The sequence below is a fragment of the Triturus cristatus genome, chromosome 10, assembly GCF_964204655.1.
Source record: "Triturus cristatus chromosome 10, aTriCri1.1, whole genome shotgun sequence".
In the NCBI taxonomy this organism is placed as follows: domain Eukaryota; kingdom Metazoa; phylum Chordata; class Amphibia; order Caudata; family Salamandridae; genus Triturus; species Triturus cristatus.
In genome coordinates this window covers 1,196,887,256-1,196,912,188 of record NC_140593.1, presented here as the reverse complement: position 1 = coordinate 1,196,912,188, position 24,933 = coordinate 1,196,887,256, and the positions used below count along the sequence as shown (strand labels likewise).

Here is a 24,933-nt window from a genome sequence, read left to right as displayed (position 1 = left end):
CAGGGAGCCTCGTGCAGCTCTGGCCACCCGTGTGCGTGAGGTAAATGGGCCCCGTGCGGTGGTTGGCATCCAGTGGCCCCCACGCCAGCAGGTAGCCTTCTGCAGACAGCCCCGGGCCCCGTGTGCGTGAGGTGACTGGGCCCCGTGCGGTAGGTGGCACCCCGTGGCCTGCTCTGCGGATCCCGATGGGTGGCACCCAGAGGCCTGCTCTGCGGACCCCCTCTGCCTCTCCTGCACACAGCTCACCCCACCCTCCGTGCTGCAGGAGGGGGATGTGGCCGCCTGTGCGTGAGGTGACTGGGCCCCGTGCGGTGGGTGGCACCCAGTGGCCCCCACCCCCTGCAGGGACCTCGTGCAACCCTGGCCCCCCCTGTGCGTGAGGTGAATGGGCCCGGTGGGGTGGGTGGCACCCCGAGGCCTGCTCTGCGGACCCCGATGGGTGGCACCCTGAGGCCTGCTCTGCGGGGCCCCGCTGCCTCTCCTGCACACAGCTCACCCTCCACCCTCTCTGCTGCAGGAGGGTGATGTGGCCGCCTGCCTGTGACGCGCCTGAAACCCGATCTGCCTCCTCCACGAAACTTTCTCTACTCCCAGCCTCGGCTGCCTCCAGCGCCTCCTGCCCTCGCACCCCCTGGCTCTGGGCGCTACCAGCCCCCACTGCCCCCGCCGACCCCTGGGACACTCCGACTGCAGGTGAGAGGGGCTTCTGGGCGCTGGGAGATGCTGAAGGGACACTTGTGGGTGCCCACGGCGGGTGCTACGGTCCGTGGGGGGGCGGGGGTCCGTGGTGGGACGTGGCTTCGGGGCACAGGGCTAACACACTTAAGCTGTGCATATGTTGTGGATACGTGCGCTTTGAGTTCCTGCGTGGTTGTGAATGTGCCTGTGTTGTAGGGGTGTGTTTGGCAGCAGCGAAGTGTTTCTGATGGGCGTGCATGTGCTGTGGAATGTGTGCGTGTCCGTTTGTGTGGGCAATGCTTCCGTGAATAGCTGGCCTGCTGTGGTGTGTGTGCATGTGTGTCGTGGGGAGTTTGCTGTGGCAGTGCCTTGTCTAGTTGAGTCTCTGTTGTGAGTTGAGATTGCTGTGTTTGAGGTGACGATGGCCTAAGTTGTGTCGGTGTGTTTGTGATCTGTGCCTACGAAATCGGACTGCATGTACGTGTGTTGTGGGTGGTAGAGATGGTTTGTGAGAAGTATTTTGTGTGAGTTGCGTGAGATGACTTTGCTTTGTAGCCATGTGCCTGTAGTGTGGAGTTTCATGCACGTGTGTGTGATGTCTTGTGACTTGTGTGTTTTGTAGACGTGTTTCTGTGTTGCGGGTAGGATGACGATGACTTGTTTTGTATCAGTGTTTGTGACATGAGCCTGCGAAGGGGTGCATGTGTTGTGTGTGGTAGAGATGGTTTGTGAGTAGCATTTGTGTGTGTGAGATGACGGTGCTTTGTAGCCACATGCTGTAGTGTGGTGCAGCATGCATGTGTGGTGCGATGTCTTGTGTGTTTTGTAGACGTGTTTGTGTTTTGGTGTTTCATGTAAGTGTAAGGTGTCGTTGGCTTATGTTGTGTCAGTGTTTGTGACGTGTCTACGAAGTGGTGTTGTCTGCATGTGCGTGTTGTGTGTGGTAGAGATGGTTTGTGAGTAGCATTTGTGTGTGTGAGATGACGGTGCTTTGTAGCCACATGCTGTAGTGTGGTGCAGCATGCATGTGTGGTGCGATGTCTTGTGTGTTTTGTAGACGTGTTTGTGTTTTGGTGTTTCATGTAAGTGTAAGGTGTCGTTGGCTTATGTTGTGTCAGTGTTTGTGACGTGTCTACGAAGTGGTGTTGTCTGCATGTGCGTGTTGTGTGTGGTAGAGGTGGTTTGTGAGTAGCATTTTGTGTGTGTGAGCTAACCGTGCTTGGTAGCCCTATCGCTGTAGTGTGGTGTTTCATGCATGTGTGGCGCGCTGTCTTGTGAGTTGTGTATTTTGTGGTCGTATGTATGCGCGTCAGAGAGTGCGTTGTGGTTGGTGGGGAGTTCGCACCCCCGGGCACCCGTCCCCAGATGAATGTTAGCAGAAAATTCATAATTATATGGCAAGTTGCGGTGTCCGGGGCTGACATTTTTTAAGCTTGAATGAATAATAAATCGAATATTACAAGTGAAGGGGACGGGGTCGAGGGGCAGGAAGCGGGCGGGGAGGGGCGGGCCGGGGGAGTTGAACTTGGCCGAGCTCCGCCGCAGTCTCAAGTTTCTGCTGGTGCCCGGGGGCCCGGGGTGTGAGGGCTCGAGGTCTGGAGGGCTCTTCTGCACGTACACGAGGGAGCCTGCGCCCTCCATCACGAGGAGACGGCGCCCCCTGCTGGCCGGCGCCTTCCTCTCTCGCCACGTGCTCTTGGTTTCGAGCCGAATCACCACTTAGGGAAGGAATAAAGCCTGTAGCTCCAGAGGTCAATGTGCCTGCTGCTGATATCTGTGTGTTGAATACAATTGTCTGGGATGGTAAATGCTTCCAGCCAGCGCAAACCTAAAAACAAAATAACAAAAGTTAATAAGCATGAACCCTAAAAAAGTAGCGGAGACAACTAATAAGCCAGGTGCAGAGATCTGCGTGTAACCTGATTTTCACGGCTGAAAATCTATTGATGGTAGGTAGCACAACGGGTTAATGTGCCTGCTCTCCAAGCAGGCTTTTAAGTGGTATATGATTGGATGCTGTCTCTTGGTCATGCTGTGTCACGTGAGTGCCCACACAAATCTTAAATCCGTTCTTTAAGTGGGGTGAAAAAGGTGGGAATTCTCTTAAGGAGGCGTGGCCAATGAAGTGGAACCCTTTCCAAGGGGTGTGGCCTATTACTAAAGGGTGAAGCTTAACCCATGCTAAGTAAAATCCTGTGCTTCGCACAGCGTGCCACCCGCCCAGCGTTTGGGAGCCTCTCTAGGATTTTGCTGTTATTGCACTCAGACATGTCACACAACAACCAACACATGTACACCTAAAACAAGCCAGCTCTATTGATTTTGCCAATGCTTGTTAGCTGTATCAGAATTGTTGTGATAAATTAGAATTGAAAATATCTCAATTCTGAAAATAGCAGACTATGAATTGAATTTTACTGATGTCTCTGGAAGGGGTGGGGAGTGGTCTTCGAAGGGCCTGAGACTCCCCCGTTCGCCCACCACCTTCTTCTGCAGACTAGTAATCTCTTATGGCCCTTTTCTCCCCATATCTTTCTGAAATCCTCCATTTGCACCCCTCACACTTCACTGGCACATTTGCAACTAATGCTCTCTAAAGAGGCCAAGAATTGGATGTGCGTGTAGTCTGCACACCTCTGTGACCCATGACAGGCACAGGGAGAGACTCGCACTGTCTGCCTCAACTCCAGAGCTCTCATACAAGGGTCGTGATGGACATCCACCCACCTACGGATCTCGCTCACCCACCTGGAGGTGACTCAGTTCAAAGAATAAACCCCACAGGACTCAGATGCTGCATGGAAAAATTACAGAAACACAAAACCTTGAAAAAAAGCAAATACTCTTGGGGAATGCAAGATGAAGTAATGCATGTGAAATGTAAACAGAGACTGCATCTCTGATGTGCAAAACCTGAAGGGCTTTTACTGTCCTTGTTGAGGGAGAGTTTTTTTGCCAGTTAAGGGCATGAATTTAGAGCCCAATAGGGACTTGCTTCAAAGCCGTTTTTTAGTTGCTGCCCGGCCTAAGACCCAGAGGGACCCGGCCCACTTAAAGCCCCCTCTTAAGTAGATTTGGCCCAATGTTTCCAGTCTTCGGCCATCTGCAGGGCAAATGAAAAATGCGACTATGCAGCTTTTCCTGCGCATGTGGGATTTTGCAGCACTCACCAAGTAGTTTACCACACAGTGCATAATTTACAGACTTTAACAAAAATTGCTGTTAGCTCTGACTGATAAAGTTAATAAAATCGCAGCACAGGGGATGTATCCGGGGTACAGGCTTTATTCAGCTGTTAATTACAGTGCATAAAATACTAAAAAAAATATATGTACAAGGGCTCAGGGTTTGGCTCTGGAGTACATAGACGTATGCAAGGGTTGTCCCTCTCTGGACCAGAAACAAGCATCCTGGGACCGGTTTCGGGGCATCACCCCTCATCAGCCAAGCTAAGTAGTGCGGTGCTGAGTCACCGTCCTCAGTTACAATTGTACTCTGTGGCACAGCCCTGTGGCATAACATGCAGCATAATGCTAAACATGTATGAATGGTGCATGTGAGTCACGAGCCCTCAGAAACGTTGGCAGCGCATTCAAATGCCTATATACAACATTGCAAAGTTGAGCATTCACACCATTTGAGCAAAAAAGTTAATCTACATCGTGTGTGGTAGAACTTGTAGGAAATGTTGCACTGTTATTTTTTTTATTATTTATTTTTCATTTTACAGAGTTTTATATTGCGCAAAATTGACCCGAATCGGGTATCAGAGAGCTTTACATAGCACCAGTTGCATTACATGAGGACACATTCATTTTTGTTAGGCAGGGGGAGATTAAGTGATTTGCCCAGAATCACAGGATGTTCAGCGTCATTGCCGAGACTCGAACCCAGTTCCCCAGATTCGAGGTCGACCGCCCTGGCCTTTAGGCCAACTCCTCTCCCCTGTTAGTTCACATTTGCATTAAACTGACTCACTCAATTTATAAAGTTTGTTTTGGTGTGAAAAGACGTCCTGCGGCCTCGTGCGGGGCCATTTGTGGCCCCATGTGGCCCCGTCCCCTGGTGTTCATCAGGGGTGCTTTGGTACCACACTATGGAGCTACCCCCCAATGGATCTATTTTGCAGGTCCACTTCGCACGGCCTTCGGGAGGGTGGACCCTAATAACGAATGAATGCTGCTGATCTTATCCTAGTCCCACAGCAATATTATAATGTTTTTTATTTGCAGTATTTTAAAGCAGGAGTTGAGCCATGAAGGGCTCTTTGAGGCTCTGCGTATGATAGACAAAGTCATCACGGAGAGGGCGTACACTTTGTACAATTCAGCGGGGAACTAATTCATAATACTGATGATGGGGGAAGGAAATGAGGCTAAAAGTCGATTCCTACAAAGGGATATATGTGGCACAGGTGAGGTAATCCGGACATTTGGGTGAACATCACCCGTAGAAGTGTTCTACCATGCTGCTTTCCCTCACACCACAACCGCTGTCCAGAGGTCTCTTCCCGCACAAGAACATTGCTCTTGGTTGGACGCCCGTATTTGGTGATGAGTGTCCTTTTTTGGGGGCTTGTGTTTGGTTAGGAGGTCCCTCTTGACGGCGCTCTTGGTTGGAAGCCCCATGGTTGGTTACGAGGGCGCTCTTGGTTGGAGCTCCATGAGTGGTTATGAGGGTGCTCTTGGTGACGCTCTTAGTTATAGCTCCATGGGTGGTTATGAGGTCACACTTGATGGCGCTCTTGGTTGGAGCTCCATGGTTGGCTATGAGGGCGCTCTTGACGGCGCTCTTAGTTGGAGCTTCATGGTTGGTTATGAGGGTGCTTTCGACGGCGCTCTTAGTTGGAAGCCCCATGGTTGGTTATGAGGGCCCTCTTGACGGCGCTCTTGGTTGGAAGCCCCATGGTTGGTTATTAGGGCGCTCTTGACGGCGCTCTTGGTTGGAAGCCCCATGGTTGGTTATGAGGGCCCTCTTGACGGTGCTCTTGGTTGGAAGCCCCATGGTTGGTTATGAGGGCGCTCTTGGTTGGAGCTCCATGGTTGGTTATGAGGGCCCTCTTGACAGCGCTCTTGTTGGGAGCTCCATGGTTGGTTATGAGGCTCTCTTGACGGCGCTCTTGGTTGGAGCTCCATGGTTGTTTATGAGGGCGCTCTTGGTGACGCTCTTAGTTATAGCTCCATGGGTGGTTGTGAGGTCACACTTGATGGCGCTCTTGGTTGAAGCTCCATGCTTGGTTATGAGGGCGCTCTTGACGGCGCTCTTGGTTGGAGCTCCATGGTTGGTTATGAGGGCGCTCTTGGTTGGAGCTCCATGAGTGGGTATGAGGGCGTTCTTGGTAACGCTCTTAGTTAGAGCTCCATGAGTGGTTGTGAGGTCACTCTTGATGGTGCTCTTGGTTGGAACTCCAGGGTTGGTTATGAGGGCGCTCTTGATAACGCTCTTAGTTAGAGCTCTATGGGTGGTTATGAGGGCGCTCTTGATGACGCTCTAAGTTAGAGCTCCATGGTTGTTTATGAGGGCGCTCTTGACGGCCCTCTTAATTGGAGATCCATGGTTGGTTATGAGGGTGCTCTTGATGGTGCTCTTAGTTGGAGATTCATGGTTGGTTATGAAGGCGCTCTTAGTTGGAGCTCCATGGTTGGCTATGAGGGCACTCTTGACGGCGCTTTTAGTTGGAGATCCATGGTTGGTTATGAGGGCGCTCTTGATGGCGCTCTTAGTTGGAGCTCCATGGTTGGTTATGAGGGCACTCTTGACGGCACTCTTAGGTGGAAGCTCCATGGTTGGTTATGAGGGCGCTCTTGACGGCGCTCTTAGTTGGAAGCCCCATGGTTGGCTATGAGGGTGCTCTTGACGGCGCTCTTAGTTGGAGCTTCATGGTTGGTTATGAGGGTGCTTTCGACGGCGCTCTTAGTTGGAAGCCCCATGGTTGGTTATGAGGGTGCTCTTGACGGCGCTCTTAGTTGGAGCTCCATGGTTGGCTATGAGGGCTCTCTTGACGGCGCTCTTAGTTGGAGCTTCATGGTTGGTTATGAGGGCGCTCTTGGTTCGAGCTCCATGGTTGGTTATGAGGGCGCTTTTGGTTCAGGATCCATGGTTGGTTATGAGGGCGCTCTTGACGGTGATCTTAGTTGGAGCTCCATGGTTGGTCATGTGGGCGCTCTTGACGGCGCTCTTGGTTTGAGCTCCATGGTTGGTATGAGGGCCCTCTTGACGGCGCTCTTGGTTGGAGCTCCATGGTTGGTTATGAGGCTCTCTTGACGGCGCTCTTGGTTGGAGCTCCATGGTTGGTTATGAGGGCGCTCTTGGTGACGCTCTAAGTTAGAGCTCCATGAGTGGTTATGAGGTCACGCTTGACGGCACTCTTGGTTGGAGCTCCATGGTTGGTTATGAGGGCGCTCATGATGACACTCTTAGTTACTGCTCCATGGGTGGTTATGAGGTCGCTCTTGACGGCGATCTTAGTTGGAGCTCCATGGTTGGTTATGAGGGCGCTCTTGATGGCGCTCTTAGTTAGAGCTCCATGGTTGGTTATGAGGGCGCTCTTAATGGTGATCTTAGTTGGAGCTCCATGGTTGGTTATGAGGGTGCTCTTAATGGTGATCTTAGTTGGAGATTCATGGTTGGTTATGAAGGCGCTCTTAGTTGGAGCTCCATGGTTGGCTATGAGGGCACTCTTGACGGCGCTCTTGGTTCGAGCTCCATGGTTGGTTATGAGGGCGCTCTTGACGGTGCTCTTGGTTGGAGCTCCATGGTTGGTTATGAGGGCGCTCTTGGTGACGCTCTTAGTTAGAGCTCCATGAGTGGTTATGAGTTCACGCTTGATGGCGCTCTTGGTTGGAGCTCCATGGTTGGTTATGAGGGCGCTCTTGATGACGCTCTTAGTTAGATCTCCATGGGTGGTTATGAGGTCTCTCTTGACGGCTCTCTTAGTTGGAGCTCCATGGTTGGTTATGAGGGCGCTCTTGATGGCGCTCTTAGTTAGAGCTCAATGGGTGGTTATGAGGTCGCTCTTGATGGCGCTATTAGTTAGAGCTCCATGGTTGGTTATGAGGGTGGTCTTGATGGTGCTCTTAGTTGGAGATCCATGGGTGGTTATGAGGGCGCTCTTGATAGCGCTCTTAGTTGGAGATTTATGGTTGGTTATGAAGGCACTCTTAGTTGGAGATTCATGGTTGGTTATGAAGGCGCTCTTAGTTGAAGCTCCATGGTTGGCTATGAGGGCACTCTTGACGGCGCTCTTAGTTGGAGATCCATGGTTGGTTATTTGGGTGCTCCTGATGGCGCTCTAAGTTGGATCTCCATGGTTGGTTATGAGTGTGTTTTTAACTGCGCTAATTGGAGCTCCATGGATGGTTATGAGGGCGCTCTTGATGGCGCTCGCAGTTAGAAGCCCCAAGATTGGTTAGAACGGCGCTCTTAGTTGGACCTCCATGGTTGGTTATAACGGTGCTCTTAGTATGAGCTCCATGGGCTCGTGTTTGCTTAAGTGGGTTCTCTTCATTAGGGGCTTGAGTTTGGTTTTGAGGCCCTCTTAGTTGGATGCCCACATTTGGTTACAAGGGTGCTTTAAGTTGATGGTCCTTGTATGGTTATGATGTTGCTCTTCTTTGGTGGCTTGTGTGTGGTTTTGAGGGCAGTCTTTGAAGAAGCCCATGTTTGACTGTTGATTGCTCTTCTTTGTGAGCTTGTGTTTGGTTATGAGGGTGCTCTTATTTGGAAGCCCATGTTTGGTTAAAAGGGTGTTTTTAGGTGGAACCCCATCATGGTTATTAAGGTGATCAGGTTTGTGGTCTTCTGTTTGATGAAGTGAGTGCTTGTCTTTGGGAATTCTGTTTGATTATAAGTGTAAGCTTCTTTAAAGGCTCATGTTTGGTTATGAGGATTTTCTTCTTTTGTGGCTGATGCTTCGTTTTGATGGCGTGTGGGACTCCCACGTTTGGTTATGAGGATGCTTTAAGTTGGAGGGCCATCGTTGGTTATGAGGATGCCCTTCTTTTTAGACTTATGTTTGGTTTTGATTGCGCTCTTAGTTGGAGCCCATGTTTGGTTGGCGAGTGCTCCTCTTTGTGGGCTTTTGTTTGGTTATAAAGTTGCTGTTCATTGAGGGCTGTGTTCAGTTATGAGAATACTCTTTTTGAGGGCTTGTGTTTTGTGTTTGGATGAGGATGCTCATAGCTGGAGGTCCATGTTTGGTACGGGAGTTGCTTCTAGTTGGAGGTCTGTGTTTGCGAATGAGTGTGCTCTTCTGGTTATGAGGGAGCTCTTCCCTGGAGACCCATGTTTGGTTATGAGGGCACTCCTCGCAAGAGTCCCATGTTTGGTTGAGGGCACTTGTAGTTTGAGGTCCATGTTTGGTACGGGAGTTGCTTCTAGCTGGAGGTCTGTGTTTGCGTGTGAGGGTGCTCTTCTTTGGGGGCTCCTGTCTGGTGATGCAGGAGCTCTTCCCTGGAGCCCATATTTGGTTAAGAGGACGTCTTCGCTGGAGCCCCATGTTTGGGTATGAGGGAGCCCTTTTCTGAGTGAGGGTGCTCATAGCTGGAGGCCCATGTTTGGTTATGAGGGTGCTCATAGCTGGAGGCCCAAGTTTGGTTATGAGGGCGCTCGTAGCTGGAGGCCCATGTTTGTTTATGAGGGCACTCGTAGTTGGAGGCCCATGTTTGGTTATGAGGGTGCTCGCGGCTGGAGGTCCATGTTTGGTTACGAGGGCACTCTCAGTTGGGACTAGTGTTTAGATGCAAGAGTCTTTTTTTGGGGGGCTAGGTTGTAGTTTTGAGGTGCTCTTAGTTATGAGGCACCATTTCTCAGAGGCCCATTCTTCGATATACGGGTGGTCTTATTTGGCGACTCACATCTGGATGCTCTTAGTGGAGAGCTTGTGTGTGGCTATGGACGCTCTCAATCAGCAAGCCTGTGGCAACCAAGAAAACAATACTTAAATCCATGCCATCAGACGTATCTTCTGTGGACTTCTCATGTCTCTCCACTCTGCCAGCCCTCTGTCCCTCCTGGGACCTCTCGCCTCACTCTGATGGGCATCTTTGCCTCAATCCTGGGGCTCATCTAACAGTTCTACTTTGTTCTGGCTCTTGTCTGGATGCTGAGAGGACTTGTTGGTTGAGTTCTAAGCTTGTCCCTCTGGATTCGCCACGGGCTAGAGTTTAACCGGCCTAATTGGTATCTTTACACAAAGGTCAGAAGAACGTCGGAAAATCAACAATTTCCGGTAGTTTGACCCCCTTAAAATAAAAATATAAAGCTCCAGACACAAAAAGGAATCAGCTGGAGTTTGTTAGTGCTGTCTGCATTATTTGATTACATTATTTCTCAATCATGATCAAATCAGCCATAAATATGATTGCAGGTTAAAAAGAATACTGTGGATTTTACACAAATTCGGACTCAACTACCTGCGATGGGCCCTTCTGGCATCTCAAAATGCGAATATATGGCGTTTTTTAGGTCTTGCGCCTAGCGTTGCAATGTGCAACATTGCTCGCACAGCGAGAGACCTCTTGTAGGGGGTTTTAAAATCGCCCTAGGAATCGCACACGCTTGTGCGTGTGCTTTTCTTTTTGGGCCTTGCCATTGGTCTTTGCGTGTGTCTTTTTATTAAAGACAGGACGTAATTGGCCAAAGGCGGGCGCATTGCTCCACCCATGGCCTATTGGTGTCTATTACGTGCACCAAAAGCCATGTGGTTTCAATTATCGTGCCCAGACACGGGCACGATAATTGAAACCACATGGCTCGCTGTGTCGCGCGCGCACCACTCGCGGGCTTCTTTTTTTTCCAATAGACCATTGTATCCAGAGGTTTTTAATCCGATAAACACACTGTGCTGTGAAAGCAGAGCAGCGTCTAACCTCTGAGTTGCAAATGCATCTCCTTTCAACACTTTGTCAGCATCAGGGCTCTTAAATGTATAGGTGATTTACTATTTATTCATTCTATTGATTAGCCCCCGGTCTTAATTTTTATGCATCTGTCCTTAAATGTTGCATGCCTCTTTGTTCGATGTGGCTGTGAGGGGCTGGTTACCGGTGGTTAGCCGAGGGTAGCGCAGTAGCTATGATTTTTCATCCTTTCATTTGAGGAGGTGGGAAAACATCCAAATAACATTCCAAAGCCCCGGTGGACTTTATATGCCGTTTTCCCCAACCCTACCCGCAAGCGTCGTAATATGAACACTTGTTGCTCAAGTTTCGAGAGGCGGGGCGTTCCTACCTGACTGCCACACACGCTCTTCCTGTTGACTCTAGTAGTGCCCGGAAGATGGTGGAGCCGTGCTCGCACACCTAGACCTGTCCTCCCGATTGGACCCGGAAGTTGGCGCCGTCGTGAGCGCGCTTCGGTTTCGGCCACTCGAGCACACTCCCTCTTTGACCAAGGGTTGGCCCGCGGATGTTTTGCGCTGGTGCCGCGTACACAATATCAGCTTCCCGCACCTGAGCCTGCCACTCCTATACATTGGGCTCGCGCGGAGGACAGCACCTGTAGGGCGTCGGTGCCCGCAGGACTTCCGCCATGGAATCTTCGCTTGGGTCTCCAGCCGTTCTTTGCCTACTTCTATTAAGTTTCTCCAGTAAGTTAAGGATAGCGGAAGCACAATGTGTGGTGTTGATTGTCCTGGAAGGAAGCACAGGGCGACAATGTCTTTGAGGTCACAGGCTTTCCGGTCTCGCGATTTGATTGGGGTTACTTTTAGTGGTACTTGGAGGAGAAGGCATCAGTGTGGGGTGTACATGGTGGTGACAGCCACACTGTTACACTTTCATTTGTGATTCAGGGATTCGCCTTCATTGGAATTTGAATGAAGACCACATTTGTCAAGGCGCGTGAATGGAATTAAATTTGAATATGGGAAGCCTTTCTGAAAATGCATGTGGTCCTGCTGCAATTTTACTAATGTATTTGGTAATTGTATAGAGGTATGCCCTTATTCATTATCCTTAAGTCACGAGTTGGGCAATTTTATTTAGTTCACTTCTCTATGACTGAAAGACTTTTAATACCCATGAAACACATTGTAAAGGGCCCGTTTCTTATGACGCATTATGGCAGCTTGTTAAATATATTCGGATTTGAAGGTCTCTGATTTCGAAGTCGGTGTCAATGATGTGAGTTGTAATTTGCATTGGTACTAACGCCATAAAGCACATTTCAACTTTAGATAATATGATTAGAAATGTAATATGCAGAATAATTCGGTTTATTATTTATTTTGTTAGGTTTATGAAAGTGTGGTAGTCTGTGAATTAGCGCCTTACAGAGGAAGTCCCCTGAGCTACAATTCTACTGCTGATAGTGAATGCAATAGGTCTCGCATTTTCGAGAGTTTAAGCTATTAGCATTGTAAATGACAATGCCTTTTATCTATGTAAATAAAAGGCAATGACATTTACAATGCCAATAGCTCAAACTTGTTTGATGTGTTATCTCTATGGCCTACTTCGTAATCACATATCTTTTGTTTACCAAATACGTACTCCCATTGTTCTGTCATCTGTATGTGCATTTTTTGCCATAGTAGCATACTTAGGTCTCGCATTACTAAAAATTAGAGCTATTGGTGTTGAATTATTATTTGCGACGCCAAAAGCTCAAACTTTTACTAATGTGAGACCTATTGCATTGCAAATGCTTGGTTTTTTTTTAGCAAGGAGGGACCTTTCTTACCTCCCACCTGCTGGAGGAGCTCTCTGCTGGCAGCACCTATGAGGGGAGGCATAGGATCCTATAAACTAGACACCACCTCAGACGATGCTTCGGAGTCACAGGGCCCAGTAAAGATCCTAACACGATAAATAGGATGCCAGGGGCTCAGTTAAATGGAGTCTGAGGCGGGAAGTGTTTCCGGTAGGGAGCACGTGACCTCTCCCCTTGATTGCAGAATGTCTAAAGTGGGGCACTGTGCAGGTAGCACTTAGAGTCACTTTGCCAGTGGTGCAGGCATGAGCGAGGGGCGCTGCTTTGGAAGAGGGCCACTGTGGGCCCGCAGTGCCATGAAGGGCCCTTGTTGAACCGCGCACTCTCCACAGGGCACAGAAACCGCCCGCACGTCTCTGAAGGAGAGCCCATACATCATTTTTACCTGGAAACGCAGTTCTCAACAGAGGAATTCGTGGAGCGTGGCCTTGGGCGGGAGAACCGGCTCTGCTGCGTCACTGGGCCTCCTGGTGAACTTTTTGCAGTCAAGTATGGGGTGAAGCGCCGCGTGACGTTTTTAAACAGAATATCAACTTTCTGCAGTTCTTTGTGTCTGGTCCCATTTCAAGTAAATGTAAATGTAAATTGATACTTGTATAGCGCACTACTCACCCGCAAGGGTCTCAAGGCGCTTGTACGAATACCGCTGTGGAACCCATCCTGGCTTTCCCTGTGAGGCGTCCACTCCTGGGCACCCCCAAGGTGGAGGCCAGGCATCCTTAGCGTTGTGGGGGCCGTTGTGGAGATTAAGCAAGCTATTGCCCAGAGTTGCAGAGTGGGACTCCATGATTGGAATGGCACCGAGGCGAGAATTATCAGGTCCGTGGAATATTTGAGCCCAAGACCCGCCGAGGCGGGGAATTGAACCCTGGTCCCGGGCTAGACCTCTGCATCAGGGTCTGCCGCTCTAATCATTGAGCCACACTTCTCCACTGAATACACATTGGCCAGGCATGAATACAATGTGGTTTAAAAGGCCATGTCCGGCAGCCGCACTGTGCGCCCCCCACCCCAGGCCCTTGTGAGCTCACACACGTGTGTGGTACCTTTAACACCTCCCTGCACTTCCTGTCTCTTTATCTCATGAATACCAATGGTGTCTGGTCTTGATTCCCCCTCAGGCCTCTTTCTTCCTCCTCCCTGCACTTCCTGTCTCTTTATCGCATGAAGACCGAGGGTGTCTGGTCTTGATTCCATCTCAGGCCTCTTTCTTCCTCCTTCCTTCTTTCACCACCCTGCACTTCCTGTCTCTTTATCTCACGAATACCAAGAGTGTCTATTCTGCACTCCACCTCAGGCCTATTTCTTCAACCACCTTACACTTCATGTCTCTTTATCTCATGAAGACCTAAGGTGTCTATTCTCGATTCCACCTCAGGCCTCTTTCTTCCACCACCTTGCACTTCCTGTCTCTTTATCTCATGAATACCAACGGTGTCTATTCTGCACTCCACCTCAGGCCTCTTTTTTCCACCACCTTACACTTCCTGTCTCTTTATCTCATGAAGACCGAGGGTGTCTGGTCTTGATTCAACCTGAGGCCTCTTTCTGAATCCACCTTACAGTACATGTCTCTTTATCTCATGAATACCAAGGGTGTCTGGTCTTGATTCCACCTCAGGCCTCTTTCTTCCACCTCCCTGCACTTCCTCTCTCTTTATCGCATGAATACCAAGGGTGTCTGGTCTTGATTCCCCCTCAGGCCTCTTTCTTCCACCTCCCTGCACTTCCTCTCTCTTTATCGCATGAATACCAAGGGTGTCTGGTCTTGATTCCACCTCAGGCCTCTTTCTTCCTCCTCCCTGCACTTCCTGTCTCTTTATCTCATGGGTTGTATGACGGTACAACGTAGTAAATACATTGTATGCCTTTACCACACATTTTTTACCACACATGTTTTTACCACGAATATGCTTTTACAATATATGCCATTACCACACATTGTTTTTATGTATAAAAACAATGTATTTGTGGGGGAGACCTCCCACACCTCCCACCTTACCTTAAATGCGTGGTAAAAGCTTGCGTTGTAAAGACATGCACGTGGTAAAAATATGCATGTTAAAAAATGTGTGGTAAAGGCACAACAAGGTAAAAACTTTGTTGTAAAGGCTGTTTCCCTATCACATGAAGACCTAGGGTGTCTATTCTTGATTCCACCTCAGGCCTCTTTCTTCCACTGCCCTGCACATCATGTCTCTTTATCTCATGAAGACCGAGGGTGTCTATTCTGCACTCCACCTTAGGCCTCTTTCTTCTACCACCTTACACGTCATGTCTCTTTATCTCATGAAGACCTAGGGTGTCCGTTCTTGATTCCACTTCAGGCCTCTTTCTTCCACCTCCCTGCACTTCCTGTCTCTTTATCTCATGAATACGAAGTGTGTCTGGTCTTGATTCCATCTCAGTCCTCTTTCTTTCACCACCCTGCACTTCCTGTCTCTTTATCTCATGAATACCAAGGGTGTCTATTCTTGATTCCCGCTTTGGCCTCCTTCTTCGACCTTACACTTCATGACTCTTTATCCCATGAATATCAAAAGTGTCTAGTCTTCATTCTATCTCAGGCCACATTCTTCCACCACCCTACTATTCATGTCACTTTATCTCTCTTTCTTTCTTCCAAGTTCTTTTTTATCCCTGTTTTCCTCCCTCGTCTCTCTTTTCCTCTCTTTCTCTGTTTTCTTCCTTTATCACTCATGCTCTGGATCAGAGTCAGATGGTGAAAAATAAGAGTCGGTCCCCTAAAGCGAGGGCCGGTGGGCCCCACCTGCGACTAGCTCTGGTAGCCAGGATGGCACTGTGGCTTATTTCTGTAGATGTTCACATAACAGACACGAGCAGTATCGTGGCCCTGCAGCTCCCGGGCTGTTTTTGGGGGTCGACTACTTGTCTGACGGCGCAAATGTCCATATTGGATTTCCTAAGATCACTTGTAGGTAGTTCACTTGTACTAGTGAATTCCTTCTTACCAGCCTTCTCCATTGAGAAAATGTAAGCATCGAACTTATGAAATTCCAATCAAACTTTAGAGCAGAAAACAACCCTCAGAGATGATTTGAGGCATGGGCAAATGCCCGGACCCTCACATTCTGTCTAACTCTCCTCTGTCCATTACTGTATCCGAACCTCTCTTCTTTTCTCTGCCCACCTCTGCCTCTGTCTCTCTTTGTCCAGTGTGATTTTAAGGATTTTTGGGGTCTTCACAAAGTGATATTTAAACAGTTTTTTGTGTGAAACGCATTTCCGAAAGTTTGTTTGGCATCATGCGTCCTACAACTAGCACAAAAGCGGTTAATAAACTTCAAAGTGATTACAAACTGGGGGACCCAAAGTATGTTTTGCCCGGGAGCCCAAAAATTCTTAGGACAACACTGCAAACATTGACCTCTACCCGTCTGTGACCTTCGCGAACCCAATACTTGTATTAGAGGTTTTACTTAGAGGTGTGTGACAGTGTAGAACCATGTGCAACAACCACATAGCCAAAAACATGTGGATGGTGTGGTAATCTGTGCTTCAAAGGTACATTACATACATGTGCAAAAGTGTGAGGGTATGTGCTTCAAGTGAAAGGGTTAAATCCTGGTGGGCCATAACCACATGCCACAGAACATACATGTGCATGATGTGGGAGTCTGTGCTTCAAAGGTACATTACATACATGTGCACGGTGTGGGACTCTGTGCTTCAAAGGGACCTTACATACATGTGCACGGTGTGGGACTCTGTGCTTCAAAGGTACCTTACATACATGTGCATAGTGTGAGACTGTGCTTCAAAGGTATCTTACATACATGTGCACAGTGTGGGCTGTGCTTCAAATGTACATTACATACACGTGCACGATGTGGGACTCTGCTTTAGAGGTACCTTACATACACGTGCACGGTGTGGGAGTCTGTGCTTCAAGTGAGAGGGTTAAATCCAAGTGGGCCATAAACACAAGGGCACAGTACACATGTGCACAGTGTAGGAGTCGGTGCTTCAAAGGTACATTACATAAATGTGCACGGTGTGGGAGTCTGTGCTTCATAGGTATATTACATATATGTGTACGGTGTGGGAGTGTGTGCTTCAAAGGTACATTACATACATGTGCACGGTGTGGGAGTCTGTGCTTCAAAGGTACATCCTAGGTGACCATAACCACAAGGGTACAGAACACACATGCACAGTGTGGGACTCTGTGCTTCAAAGGTACCTTACATACATGTGCATGGTGTGGGAGTCTGTGCTTCAAAGATACATTTCGTACATGTGCATGCTGTGCTTCAAAGATACATCATATACATGTGGATGGTGTGGTAATCTGTGCTTCAAAGGTACATTACATACATGTGCAAAAGTGTGGGAGTATGTGCTTCAAGTGAAAGGGTTAAATCCTAGTGGGCCATAACCACATGCCACAGAACATGCATGATGTGGGAGTCTGTGCTTCAAAGGTACATTACATACATGTGCACGGTGTGGGACTCTGTGCTTCAAAGGTATCTTACATACATGTGCATAGTGTGAGACTGTGCTTCAAAGGTATCTTACATACATGTGCACAGTGTGGGCTGTGCTTCAAAGGTACATTACATACACGTGCACGATGTGGGACTCTGCTTTAGAGGTACCTTACATACACGTGCACGGTCTGGGAGTCTGTGCTTCAATTGAGAGGGTTAAATCCTAGTGGGCCATAAAAATAAGGGCACAGTACACATGTGCACAGTGTGGGAGTCGGTGCTTCAAAGGTACATTACATAAATGTGCACGGTGTGGGAGTCTGTGCTTCATAGGTACATTAAATATATGTGTACGGTGTGGGAGTGTGTGCTTCAAAGGTAAATTACAGACATGCGCACGGTGTGGGAGTCTGTGCTTCAAAGGTACATTTCGTACATGTGCATGCTGTGCTTCAAAGATACATCATATACATGTGCATGGTGTGGGAGTCTGTGCTTCAAAGGTACATTACATACATGTGCATGGTGTGGGAGTCTTTGCTTCAAAGGTACATTACATATATGTGCACGGTGTGGGAGTCTGTGCTTCATAGGTACATTACATATATGTGTACGGTGTGGGAGTCTGTGCTTCAAATGTACATTACATACACGTGCACAGTGTGGGAGTCTGTGCTTCAAAGGTACATTACATACATGTGCATGGTGTGGGAGGCTGTGCTTCAAAGGTACATTGCATAAATGTGCATGGTGTGGGGGTCTGTGCTTCAAGTGAGAGGGTTAAATCCTAGTGGACCATAACCACAAGGGTTCAGAACACACGTGCATGGTGTGGGAGTCTGTACTTCAAAGGCACATTATATACATGTGTATGGTGTGGGACTCTGTGCTTCAAAGGTACCTTACATAATGTGCACGGTGTGGGACTCTGTGCTTCAAGTGAGAGGGTTAAATCCTAGAGGGCCATAAGCACAAGGGTACAGAACATACATGTGCATGGTTTGGAAGTCTGTTCTTTGAAGGTACATTACATACATGTGCACGGTGTCGGAGTCTGTGCTTCAAGTTAGTGGGTTAAATCCTAGGGGGGCATAACCAGAAGGGTAGAGTACACACATGTGCACGGTGTGGTGGGAGTCTGTGCTTCAAGGGTACATTACATACATGTGCACGGTGTGGGAATGTGTGCTTCAAGGGTACATTACATACATGTGCACGGTGTGGGAATGTGTGCTTCCTGTTAGAGGGCGGAGTCCAGGCGAGCAGCCTTTACTTCCTTCTGAACCAAGTAAAATACGTGCTGTTCAGCTGATAGCAGTGACAATATGTTATTTTGATCTCTAAAAAATAAAAGCAAAGCCACCCTCACACCTGAGAATGTTATCAGCAGCCTGTGCGGGGCCCAAGGCTGCTTCAGTAACATTATTAAACAGGTCCTGCTGTCCACTTCTGACATGACTCTGGTTCCAGCCTTCCACACCAAGTGAGCCATCTCAATCAATACGTCACAGCAGGCAAGGATACCTCAGTGGGATAACATACCTGATGCAGAGATCATCAAAAGACTCATTACCAAGAATAATCCAGTGCATAGCTAGGCCAATGGTCATTGGTTACACCAAGCCATTGACAAACAATATTATTATTAACAAACAAGTCACACCGAGAGGAGTCTGGGAAGGAACCATTATATGCGGCAATCAGTGAAGTACAACTTTTTGTTCACTGCAGAGATGAGAAAAGACGTGTTGTTGCATAGAGGCTGCTGTATATAATGGAGTGGGGAAATCTTACAGCACCAGCATAAGTAACTCCAGCCTGCCCAGAGATGCACAAAAGTGCAGATAGTCACAGTTTTTGGAGAGAAGCCGCGTGAGTTACCCTTGAACTTACTCTTTGCTCTATATTTCAGAAATGTGCAACTTTCAACTGCATCATGAGGTTTTTTTCTTGCCAAAGGGTGAGAACTGAGAGATAACGAGCACATGTCAACCGAGGCTGCGCGTGCATGTCAAATGCAATCACGTGTATTCCAATCGTGTTCATTACATTTGACTTAAAACTTACCAAAACATGAAATGGTTTTCAACCCATCATTACAATGAATTTAAAGTCGAAATTTACCATGAAAGGCAAAACCCAGGGCACAGTTCTCTCCTTTCCACACAGATCCCTCTTTGATCCCTCCAAATATTTAATCATCTAATATTAATAATTTATTTTCTATGATGCTTTGTACTTCAGTTGGGTAGCCCTCTAATTGGAAGATGCTTATATTACCCAATTAAATGGCACTTAACCTATGGACTCTGCAAGGATGAAGAGTTAGGTCGATGCTGCGAGAATTCGAACCTGTGACGTATAGATTGCACACTGATCTCGCTAGTGAGTGCGTAACTTATCGCATACGTATTTACTATGACATGACGTATTACATTTGGAAAATTAACATAAAGGGCGAATGAGACATGTTCAGGTCAGAATAGGAGGATTCCCCAAATCTGGGAGATCCTGTGAACCCCACCAATAACTTGCGTTAGTCAGAGTCGGACCTAAGACCACACCTACTTGGAAAAAATTCAAAAATGTCAAAAATCCGAAAGGTTCGGCCTCACGCAACCCCTGGGCGTCATGCGTCATCAACGGCCGTCCTAGCACGCCGCCGCATGCTCTCGTGGCGGGTCGGCTCCACCGGAAGTGGCTGACTGAGCGCAGCTCCAATCAGCAGGAGAGACTTATACCAATGGGCACAAGTAGATACTGTTGTTGTTCTCGGTTATTTAGAACCATAATAGTTTATCAAACATATATAAAAACAACATGCAATTTCACCATAAAAGGGGCATAATTCTGTTATTTTTTTTTCCAGTTGTTTTTATCCTCATGCAGACTAGGTTGAAATCAGGGCACAAGTCCTAAAAAAAGAAGTGGGGGGACGCTGTGTAATGTAGTAGAGTGCTAGGCTGTGTGTACTTTCCCCCACAGACTCTCGGGAGACGTTCTACTTGGAATTAACTCCTTTATTATACTTTATAAGCACCTATGGAGAGAGCGCCGGGCAACACGCTCCGATCGCGTCCCTCGTTCGTGCCGCTGTCCTCGCGCATGCGCTGTAGCGTCCGACGTCCGCTACGCGCCTCTGCGTCTCTCCGTAGTGCGCGCGTCCACTAGACCGCGACACTACATATCTCCCCCTTTTCACACCACTCACACAAAGTCCCCGACCCGAAGGTCAGTCCATTTCAAAGTCTCTGAACTTGGATGGTCTCACCACTGCTCTCCCCCCCCGGGTGTGTCTTACCGGAGTGGAATGTCCTTCTCGGCTTCCCTCTGTGACCGGGCCTCCGTCTGTACCTTTCGGAGTGCCCGGACTCTCTTTCTCTTTTACCTCGCCATCTTCTCTCGTGGTCTCCCCCACAGGTCTTCTCCCTGAGTTGTCTCTCTCTCTCTCTTGCTCACCGCCCATGTCCTCCCCGGGGCCTCCTTCGGATGAGTCTGTGTCCTTTATCACCCCCTCTGCCGGGTTTTCCACTTCCGTGCACTCTCGGGGCCACTGTACGATCTTATTGCATTTGGCCATGCGCTCGTGTGACCACACGTTGCCGTCACTGAGCAGCGCCGCCCTGTCGTACACCTCTTCTACTCTGAGGGGTGGGGAGTATTTGCTTTCTCCTTTCCGCTTAAGGACAGCCAGCTTCACTCTGACCCACTCCCCTTTTTCCAACGCCGTGTCTTTTGTCTTCTTATGGCGGTTGTAGTGCTCCGTGTAGATGCGTTGTGCCTTCTGCAGGTTGTGCTGCACCACTGCCGGAGACCATTTGCTGGTGATGGTCTTCTCCTGCCATGCCACATTGTCTTTGGTAAAGGGTTGCCGTCCCCGTAAGATCTGGAAGGGACTGTAACCCGTTCCGGTGGGGGTGATGCGGTATGCCCATATCGTGCTGAGGACCTCCTTTTCCCAGTCTTTACCTCTTGTGATGGCCGCCTGTATGGAGCCCATCAGCACCCTGTTAAACCTCTCTACTTGTCCATTGCTGGAAGGGTGGTATATCGAGGTGTGTTTGAGTATTATGCCATTCCTGTTCGCAAACGTGACCCACTTGTCGGAGATGAACTGGGGACCATTGTCACTGATGATGCTCCTGGGTATGCCTTCCCGAAGAAACATCGCCTTGAGGAAGCGTAGGATCTCGTCCGTGTCCATGACCTCGTTGATGTGCACTTCTGGCCATTTCGAGAATTTATCCACTAGTACGCATAGATATTTGGGGATACCTTGGTCGTCCAGTATTGGTCCCAGGATGTCCACGGCAACCTCTTCCCACGGGTTGCTGGGGTTAGTGAATTTCCCTAGGGGTGGTCTCATCGGTTTGAGAGTCTTGTCTGCCCCTTGGCATTGCGCGCAGTCCGTCACATGCCTCTCGACATGCGTGTCCATTCCTGGCCACCAGTAAGTTTGTTTTGTTCTGGCCTTTGTCTTCACTATTCCCAGGTGGCCTTCGTGAAGTATGGCTAGCAGGGTAGGTACGATGTTCTCCGGCGGCACCACCCTGTCACCCCTGTAGACGAATACTCCATCGTTGCCCACCGACAGCTCTTCTCTAACTTCGTAAAACTGCCTGATTTTTGGCCCTTGTCTCCTCCTGTCCGGCCATCCCCTCACGATGCACGCCTTGATTTCCTCCATGTCGGCATCCACCTCATATGCGTCCTTCCAGTCCTGCCTGCTGATGGCCTTTTCCGGATCGTCTGTCAGAGCCACCATCTCGTCGTCGTCCTCCCTGTTGTTGGACGCGCTGTCCATCGCAGATGCCCTGCTGAGGTAGTCCGCTATTTTGTTCCTGGAGCCCGGGATGTACTCCACGTCGTACCTGTACTCCAGGAGTTTCAGTGTCATTTTCGCTATCCGGGGCGTGGCGCTGGCATGGCCATCTGATGTCAGTACTTTCACGAGAGGCTTGTGATCTGTCTTCACCTGGAATCGGGTCCCCCACAGGAACTGACGGTACTTCGCCATGGCCCACACTACCGCTAGCATCTCTTTCTCTATCACGCTGAACTTTTGTTCCGATGCTGTCAGCGTCCGGGACGCGAAGCTGATCGTCTCCGTGCCGCCTTCTGGTCTTTCCTGCATGAGCACGGCTCCCAGACCCTTGTCACTCGCGTCCGTCATCAATATCGACCGCCCCTGGGGGTCGAATCCTTGCAGCGGGACTGCTTCGCCGATCTCCCGTTTCACGGTGTCGAACTCTTCTTGTGTCTCCTCCGTCCATCTGAACGCCGTCTTGTCCCTCGTGAGCTGCCTCATGTGGTGGGTTTTCGTGGCAAAGTGGTGGACGAATTTGCTATAGTACTCCGCCATCCCTAGAAACGACCGTACTTCCTCCTTGGATGTGGGTGGCGGTGCTTCGCAGATGGCCTTTACGTTCCCTCTCTTCGGCGTGATTCCTTGTGCCCCTATCTCGTGTCCCAGGTAGGTGACAGATGTCATCCCAAAATGGCACTTCTCCCACTCTGCTGTGAGGCCCTTCTCCTCCAGGATCTTCAGTACTGCCGACAGTTTCCTGTCGTGATCCTCCTGCTCCGTCCCCATCACTAAGATGTCGTCCTGGAAGTATTGCACTCCTTCAATGTCCTTGAATAGGCGGGCCATCAGCTTCTGGAATACCGCCGCTGCCGAGGCGAGACCGAAGGGCATGCCGCAGAATTGGTAGCAGCCGAACGGCGTGATGAACGATGTCAACTTTTTGCTCGTCGGATGTAGTGCTACTTGATGGTACGCCGATTGCAAGTCTATGGTGGAGAACCATTTCACTCCTTTCGTGCGGGCCAACATTTCCTCAATGCGTGGCAAGGGGAACCTCTCCACCACTATGCACTTGTTCAACTCCCTGAGGTCCACACAGAGGCGCACTTTGCCTGACGGTTTCATGGCCACCACCAAGGGAGCCAACCACTCTGCGCTGTCAATGGGCTCAATGATTCCTCCTTCTTCCAGTCGGAGGAGCTCCTGTTGCACCGCTTCCCTAACGGCGATCGGGATGTTCCGTACCTTGTGCGCGACTGGCCGGGCGTTGTCTTTGAGGACGATTTTGTGGGAGAACTTCTCCAGCCTCCCTATCTTCCCGCCGAAGACCTTCGGGTGCCCGCTCCGCCATTTTCCTGCCGTCGGCTCCTCTCCGTCCAGTGTCGCCAGCACTTGGGTGTCCCCTCCTGCGTTCAGCTGTATTCCCAACACTCCTTGGTCCATCCAGCCCAGGACTGACGGACCTTTCTCCGCGACGTACAGCTTGCAGATCGCACTCCTCTCCTTGAACTGGAACTTCATTGTCTTGAACCCTACCATCGGGATCGGGTCCCCTGTGTAGGTGACAGGTCGAATGTCGGGGGGTTCTAGGTGTGCGCCCCACGTGGGTCTGAACTTCTCGCTCCATACTGAACGTTGGATGATCGTGTAAGGAGATCCAGAGTCCGCCACGATGGTGATGGGTATGCCTCCTACTATCATGTCGCATTGGGGCTTGCGCGATCTTCTCTCCTCTATGCCCAGTACCTGGTCTTCAATACACAGGACTTCCTCGTCTTCTTCACGGCCTTCTGCTTCCTCCCCTTCGTCCTGTGCCACGAACTTCACCGCCTGCTGTCTTCCTTTCCTGCGGCAAACCTTTTCGTAATGGCCGACTAGGCCACAGAACGCGCACTTGGCTCTGAATGCGGGACACCGTTTGTCGTGCGCTGCATGATTCGAGCTGCCGCACCTGTAGCATTTCATGGCCTCGCCTGTGCCCTGTTTCCATGTCGGTCCGGGTCTTGGTTTCCCTGTGGCCGCTCCTCTGTACTCCCCCGTCGTTTGTTTCCCCCGCGTCTGGTGGTCCGCGTCGTCTACTTTGTTGACTGTGAGTCTGGGGGCCTGTTCTCTTTTGGCTGCTTCCGCACAGCGTTTTGTTAGCTCCGCTCTCTTCACTATGGCGATCACTTCATTCAGCGTTGCATCTCCATTCGCCCATAGTTTGTCCTGTACCGACTTGCTTGTCGTGTGCATGACGATCTGGTCCTTGATGAATTCGTCCTGCAGTCCGCCGTACCTGCACGTCATCGCCAGCTTCCGCAGTGCCGCCACGTAGTCATCCACGGATTCTCCCGCTTCTTGCTTCCTCTGCTGGAAGTTATAGCGGTCAATGGAGGTGCACACTGCCGGTCGGTAGTGGTTGTCTAAGTCTTCTATGGCGTGGGTGAACACGTCTGTGTCTCCTACTGGTCTGGTGATCGGTGTGAGATTTTGGAACACCCGTATCCCTTCTGGTCCTAGGTTGTGTAGAAGTATCCTCTTCCTCCTGGCGCTAGAGAACGCCTCCTCGTTCTCATCTTCTAGCGCTTCCAGGTAGTTTCTGAAGTACTCCCTCCAGTCTTCCCACTTCATTATGGGTTCTCCCGGCCGTGGTAGGAACGGTATCGGCGTCGTCAGGGTCGCTGACTGTGCACTCATTTTGGCGTCCACTTGCTTCCTTGGGCTACCTGGCACGTCCGTCCCCACTCCCCTGCTTCGGGTACCTGGGACTGCGTTCGAGCCGGCTGCTCCGTCGTCCCCTGACTCCGCCAGGATCTCTTCTGCGGCTCCGCCGTACGTCCGTGATATCCTCTACCACGTGGCTGGCTCCTCGTTGCCCACGTGCCACTCTCCGGCTTCTATCTGCCTCTGCCGCGCTCTCCCGGTGTGTAGGCGTATTCTGTTTCGTCTCTCCGGTCTCTCACCGTGTATGGTGGTGTCTCTCCTGGCAGGCTTCTCTGTGATGCTGGTTAGGGGGGCACCTTCCGCCTGTAGCACTTGGGGTTCTTCTTGTCCCAGTCTCGTCGCCACTGTAATGTAGTAGAGTGCTAGGCTGTGTGTACTTTCCCCCACAGACTCTCGGGAGACGTTCTACTTGGAATTAACTCCTTTATTATACTTTATAAGCACCTATGGAGAGAGCGCCGGGCAACACGCTCCGATCGCGTCCCTCGTTCGCGCCGCTGTCCTCGCGCATGCGCTGTAGCGTCCGACGTCCGCTACGCGCCTCTGCGTCTCTCCGTAGTGCGCGCGTCCACTAGA

At 49.9% G+C, this 24,933-nt stretch overlaps 1 protein-coding gene across 3 annotated transcripts in view; it reads left to right on the top strand.

Moving 5' to 3' along the window:
* The first annotated feature begins 378 nt into the window (after window positions 1-378).
* Window positions 379-24,933, top strand: part of SLC38A5 (solute carrier family 38 member 5) — a 419,077-nt gene continuing 394,522 nt past the window's right edge. For 2 of the 3 annotated variants that reach the window (XM_085629635.1, XM_085629633.1), the window contains exon 1: window positions 556-693. The gene's annotated coding sequence lies outside the window, so the exon portion shown is untranslated. Of the gene's footprint in view, window positions 694-24,933 lie in introns of all 3 variants that reach the window. The other variant, XM_085629632.1, reaches the window with a different exon arrangement.